Source organism: Helianthus annuus, chromosome 15 (assembly GCF_002127325.2).
Source record: "Helianthus annuus cultivar XRQ/B chromosome 15, HanXRQr2.0-SUNRISE, whole genome shotgun sequence".
In the NCBI taxonomy this organism is placed as follows: domain Eukaryota; kingdom Viridiplantae; phylum Streptophyta; class Magnoliopsida; order Asterales; family Asteraceae; genus Helianthus; species Helianthus annuus.
The window spans coordinates 70,858,955-70,865,316 of record NC_035447.2 but is presented as its reverse complement, the minus strand read 5'-3'; positions in this window follow the sequence as shown (position 1 = coordinate 70,865,316).

Sequence of the window (6,362 nt, the reverse complement as noted above, 5' to 3'; positions counted from 1 at the left end):
CAGCATTTGCACTTGAGCATTCCACCACGTGAGGGCCAAACCCTCGAGAGTACCAGTAGCATATTTTACCCTGCGCGCTTCAGGGCATTCACACATTTCGAACACAGATTCCAGTTTCTCAAACCAGTGGAGGAGACCTACTGCTCCTTCAGTTCTGCTAAAAGTAGTGGGTCGGCAGTCCATAAAGGTCTTAAAAGTGCACACCGGTGCCTGAGCATGTTGACCTCCTGCGTATGCAGCTGCGAGTGCTGCGGCAACTCGTTCGTTGATCAGTGCGGTCAACTGGGCTTGTGTCATGTTAACGCGTCCAGACATGATTCTTCATATCAAGAGTAACACGAGTGAGAGAGGTTCGCGAAGGTACGATAGTAGGATAGGGTAAGCACGCACGTGTTCAAACAACAGTAGTTATACTAATCAAGCATACCATGAGCAATGTACTATGTAACTAGCAAGTAGACAATATACACATATCATATCACCTAGAATGTCGAGCCTTGCATGTGGAGTGAAGCGTCGTTGTGGACCGTTGAGCACTAAACCGGTTATAGTCTGGTTTTAACAAAAACGTTTCTCCTTTATTAAAACCAAGTTCACTATAACCAATGGCTCTGATACCAATCTGTCACACCCCCAAAAATCCACCTGCGGAGTACTACCGCTTGGAGGCGTGACTGACCAGGATCCAGCCACCAATCATACTGAACGAGCATATAAATAATTATAAAAGTTTAACCAATACGATTGGTGTTTTCAAACAAACAAAGTTTAAGTCACAAGCAGAAGCATAAGTCTTAAAGTTAAAACACAAGTTCAAATGGTTTCAAGTTTAACGTAGTACGCGGCAATCCGTGTCCCACAACGACTCTCCTCCATGCAAGCTCCAGCTGAGTACCTATGGCCCTGCAAAGCATGTAGTAACGAGTCAACAACTAGTTGAGTGAGTTCACAGTTGGGTGTTCGTTTTAGTTGTTTCGAAAACAGTTTCCTTTACTGGCATCCTGCCGTGGGGGTTACCCCATAGTTTAAAACGTGACATGTTCATTCCCAGTTACTCTGGCATTCCAGCCGTGGGGGCTACCCCATGTTAGTTATCAGGCATTTCGGCCGTGGGGGCTACCCCATGCGTACACTAGACTCGTTACCATATCGACTGCTGACTGTAGTCATGTTTATGTGCCCTGAAAACCGTCAATGTCTATCATCATTGACGTGCCCCAGATCCATTAGTTCATGCCCGTCCTCTGCGGCACGGTGTGAGGTTTGTCAGACCTAAATAGCGCTATCTAACTAATGACCCGCTCGCCATTGGCCCGGCGATTAAGTCGATATAAAAAGGAGGGACTTCGTGATAGAGTTTTAGTCTAGTACGAGTTATCCGTCCATAAGGACGAGGAATCACATTCCTGAATCATTGCCGTCCTACCCAAGAAGGACGAGGAATCCACATTCCTTAACCCCATTCCCAACCCAGGGAATCCCATGCTTTGTAGAGGGTGTGAACTCACCTTGGTTTGCTCGGCAGTTAAATCACAGAAAGGTCAATCAAGTTGCAAGTGGTCAACTATGTCCTAACATAGATACCATTTATATCAGATTCAAACCAAGCAGTGCACGTACAAGTAGCAATCACGGCATACAAGTTCTATCATGGCAGTTTAACAACAGTGCACAGTATTTTCAATTAACAGTAGCACATTTGGCCCATAAGTTCAGTCCAACTACTTAAGCCCAAAACACGTATTAAACAGTTAACACAGAAGCCCATAAGCCTGGCCCATTAACGTAGGCCCATAATTAAGCAAGCCCATAAGTGTGGTTTCGAGTCGCAACCGGACTCGCAAGCATGGTTGCGGGTTATGCTGTTTGTGTTGATCATGGATGGTTGCGAGTCGCAACCTATGTCGCAACCATGGTTTCGGCTGATCATGCTAAGGTTTCGAGTCGCAACGGGACTCGCAACCTGTGTCGCAACTGGTGGTCTCGGCTTGTAATACTGTGGTTGCGAGTCGCAACCAGGGGTTCCGACTCCCCAACAGTTGCTGATTCTGCACAGTTGTACTATCCAATGGAATTCAAATGTCATGCAACATTATATGGTACTATCCACTAAAACATGTTTTGTTGTCTAATATTTACCCAAAATGGATCAAACAATGCAGATTTCAAGTATTCAAAACACCTTCTTAGCATATTCAAGTTGTTCTTCATGTATTCAAACACATTCATCAAGTTCTTCATATATTCAAAACATATTCATAACACATTCAACCCTTATTCTACCAAATTTATGAACAAGCATCAAAACATTTAGCATAACACCACAAGCTCGGTTTTTATACTAATCCGATTACATGCCAAGTGCAAACCGGTTTTATGAACATCGATTACTAGTGGTTCAAACTTCATTTAAACACAAAATATCATAACTCACCATATAATATATTCGAAATCAAGACATGTTAACCGATTTATCACAATCATGCATATAATATCATCATCCTTTGTCAACAAGTAACTATTTTCTTTCAAGCAAACATCCTTATCATTCAAACTATCATCTAACAACAACAAACATTAATCAAAAGCATCATAGATACTAACCGGTTGGTGAGGTGTGTGTGAAGGAAGGTTGGTTTGTTGTCCGAAAGTTTCCGAGTGAAGAACGCAAGTGAATCCGAGAGTTCTTGTGCCAACCAATTGGATCCGAGAACTTGGAGGTGTGTTTGTGTTTCTAGGGTTTTAGTGAGAGGGAAAGAGTGAGAGTGTGGGTATGTGTGTTGTTCAAAAATGACAAGGTTAGCTAGGGTGTGATATATATACTAGTTCAAGTGGTGCACCCTAATGGGTTTCGGATGAGGGTTTACGGCCCAAATGGCCCAACCGGTTACTATTCACTCGAGACCACATGGTCTCGAGTCAGGTTCTTGTTGTCTCGGCTCGTATACATACACGCATACACATAATATAACATGTAGTTCACATAAGATGTTCACATATATCATTGCACCAAACATGTCAACTAATCACATAACGTACAAGCATGTTACATCAAGACACAACGAAAGGTTCTAAATTTCGAGTTGTCACATGTATATTTGTATGCTCAATAAAGGCTCAAAACTCACTTTTTGTGGGAATGGGTTTTCTATGTGATCAAGTATATATAATCGAATTTTAACTAAGCTTGTCATGCCGTTTCATAATTTTCTTATGTTAGTTCTTTTTATCACGACGCTATCGGTTGTAAATTTGTAAAAATATAACCTTGTTAGTCTTAGAATTCCCAACTTAAACTTTAGACAAGTAAAAAAAAATGAAAATTTTTTGAAAAAAATTGGGGTGATTAGCGGTTCCAATAGAGTTTTGTGTAAGGCTTGTTATTAGGACTTGCAAAATTTCAAGGTTTTAGCATCCCCCCCCCCACACTTAAATTACACATTGTCCTCAATGTGTCCCAAAAATAAATTTTTAGGTTGATTAGATGTGTAACATGGTGTTAAAAGCAAAAATTTATGTTACTGGCAGTCTGGACACGGCCCCGTGAGGACCGGGCACGGCCCCGTGTTCAGGTGCCAGTAACGATAATTAATGAAAAGAAACAGAAGCCTGGACACGGGGGCGTGTCTGGTGAACACGGCCCATGTCCAGTTACCTGAACTGGGCATTTTTCTGCAGGGTGTTCAGCACGGGGCCGTGTTGGCTGGGCACGGCCCGTGCTGAACCTACTGTAACGGAGAAATTGTTGACGTGTGGCCTTGTTCTTGTGCATGGGGTCATGTTTCTCATTTCCCTTATCATCCTTTACCACCATGAGTGTGTTTTATCCTGCAAATTAAAACTAAAAGATTAAACTAAACTAAGGATAGTTTCGCGGAATGCCTCCGTGGTGCGCCACGTTTATAAGGGTCCTTGGCTAGACCCAAGGTGAGGTTATATATTTTCTGAGTGGGATGTTTTGCATCCCATGTTGCACCGTCGGAGAGCAGCATCCAAACTCGAATCAATAACCTTCATGTAGTTGACCGGGTCATCGTCCTCTATTCTCTTCCCAACCCCGAATTTTACTTCCTCATCCCCGTACCTTAAGGTGAGCATTTCGTCATTCATGTCTACCACTGCCTGTGCGGTGGTGAGAAATGGTCTCCCTAGTATGAGGGGGACTTCGGTGTCTTCTTCCATATCAAGTATGACAAAGTCGGCCGGGTAGACAAATTTGTTTATCTTTACTAGGATATTTTCGATGACACCTTGCGGGAATTTGACGGATCGATCAGCAAGTTGTATGCTCATTTTTGTAGGACTCGTTGTTCCTAGGCCGAGTCTTTTGAACATTGATGAGGGCATGAGGTTAATGCTAGCCCCAAGTTCGGCTAGTGCATTACGAACATGGGAGTCCCCGATCGAGCAAGGAATCGTGAAGCTTCCGGGATCGATTTTCTTTTGGGGGAGTTTGTTGAGTGCTAGGGCAGAGCATTCTTCGCCTAAGTTAACTAATTGCAACGTTTCAATTTTCCTTTTATGAGTGAGGAAGTCCCTCATGAACTTAGAATATTTAGGCATTTGGGTTAGGACATCAATAAAAGGAATGTTGACATGCAATTGTTTTAGTAGACTTTCGAATTTTGCGAATTGCTCATTGGTCTTTTGACGAATTAACCTACCTGGGTACGGAACTCGAGGAGCCTTGGTAGGCTCTGATGATGGAGGGGAATCCTTCTCTTGTAGAGGCTGTGGTATAGTCTCCTCTGTCGGCGGTGGCACTTCCGTAGGCCCCACGGTGCGGCTTCGTAATGTGATGAGATGAACTTGCGCTTTTGGGTTTGTTTCGGTATTGCTTGGTAATGCGCCTTGTGGTCTCTCGGAAAAATTTTGGGCTAGTTGACTTAATTGTATTTCTATGTTTTGAATACTAGCTTGTTGATTTCTAAAATTTGATTCTAATTGTAGAAACCTTTCCGAGTTTTTCTTTTTAGTGTCGGAGATAAGGCAAGATATAGTATCTTCAAGCCTCTCTCATCCACCTTGTTGTTGAGGGAAATTTTGTGACTCATTTCTTGGTTGTTGAAAGTTTGTTCGTTGGTTTTGTTGGTTACTACTATTGTCGGGTTCTCTCCAACCAAGGTTAGGGTGATTTCGCCATCCTTGGTTGTAGGTGCCCGTTGGAGGACCCGACGGCCTAGGTCTATTATCAATGTAGTTTACCGACTCTTGTTGATCGTCTGTTTCTTTCATACAACTCCAATTTTCATGTGGCCCACCACACCCTTCACAAGCCATAACCGAGACTGTTTTTGTCATTTCCAATTTTTTTTATTTTCGAAGAAAGGGCCTCGATTTGGGCTTGTAAAGAAGTGCTTTCATCAACCTTACGGGCGCCCGGGGCAATAGATTTATTGCCTCGGGGAGTGTGCCACTGAAAATTGGTTTGAGCAATTTCCTCAATTTGGTTATATATTTCATGCGGGCAGCGATTACCTAAAAGTCCCCCGGAGCTAGAGTCAAGTGTCTGCCTTGTGTGTGGCAACAACCCATTATAGAAAGTGGATACTTGTTGCCATATCGCAAGGCCGTGATGTGGATACTTTCGTAGTAGCTCATTGAACCTTTCCCAAGTTTCATATAAGGATTCCCCGTCCTCTTGTGAATATGTATTAATTTCAGTCATTAATTTAGCCGTTTTAGCCGGAGGGAAATACTTATATAGACATTTTTGGGCGAGTTCATCCCAGGTGTTTACCGATCCAGCTGGGAGGGCGTTAAGCCAAGCCCTTGCTCGGTCTTTTAGAGAGAAAGGAAACATTCGAAGGCGGATGGCGTCATTTGATGCTCCATTGATCCGAAAAGTATCACATATTTCTAAGAAATTAGTAATATGTAGATGGGGATCCTCGTCCGCAAGCCCATGAAAGGTTGCGGAGTTTTGAAGCATCTGTATCAAATGCGGCCGAAGTTCGAAGTTATTGGCTTCTACATTCGATGCGTTGATAGCGGCGCCGAGATTACCTACGGTGGGTCGTAGATAATCCATGAGGGTACGTTGGTCCGCCATTGGAAGTGGATTCCCCGAAACTTTCTCTTGGTTTTTGGCTTTTAGTCTTTTTCTGAGAAAGCGTTCGGGTTCTTCTAGAGGTTCTTTTTATGTCCTTATTAGAATTGGAGCTCATACACTACATAGGGGTGGCGTCTGGTTCCGAGTCCTGCAATAAAAACAGAAAGGAATGCTGGTCAGAAGGTTCACCACGGCCCCGTGCTCAATGAACACAGCCCGTGGTCGGAGTTACAGTGATTGTTTTCCAAATCCCAGTTACTGGAGAGTTGGACACGGCCCCGTGTTGCATCGACACGGCCCCGTGTTGCAC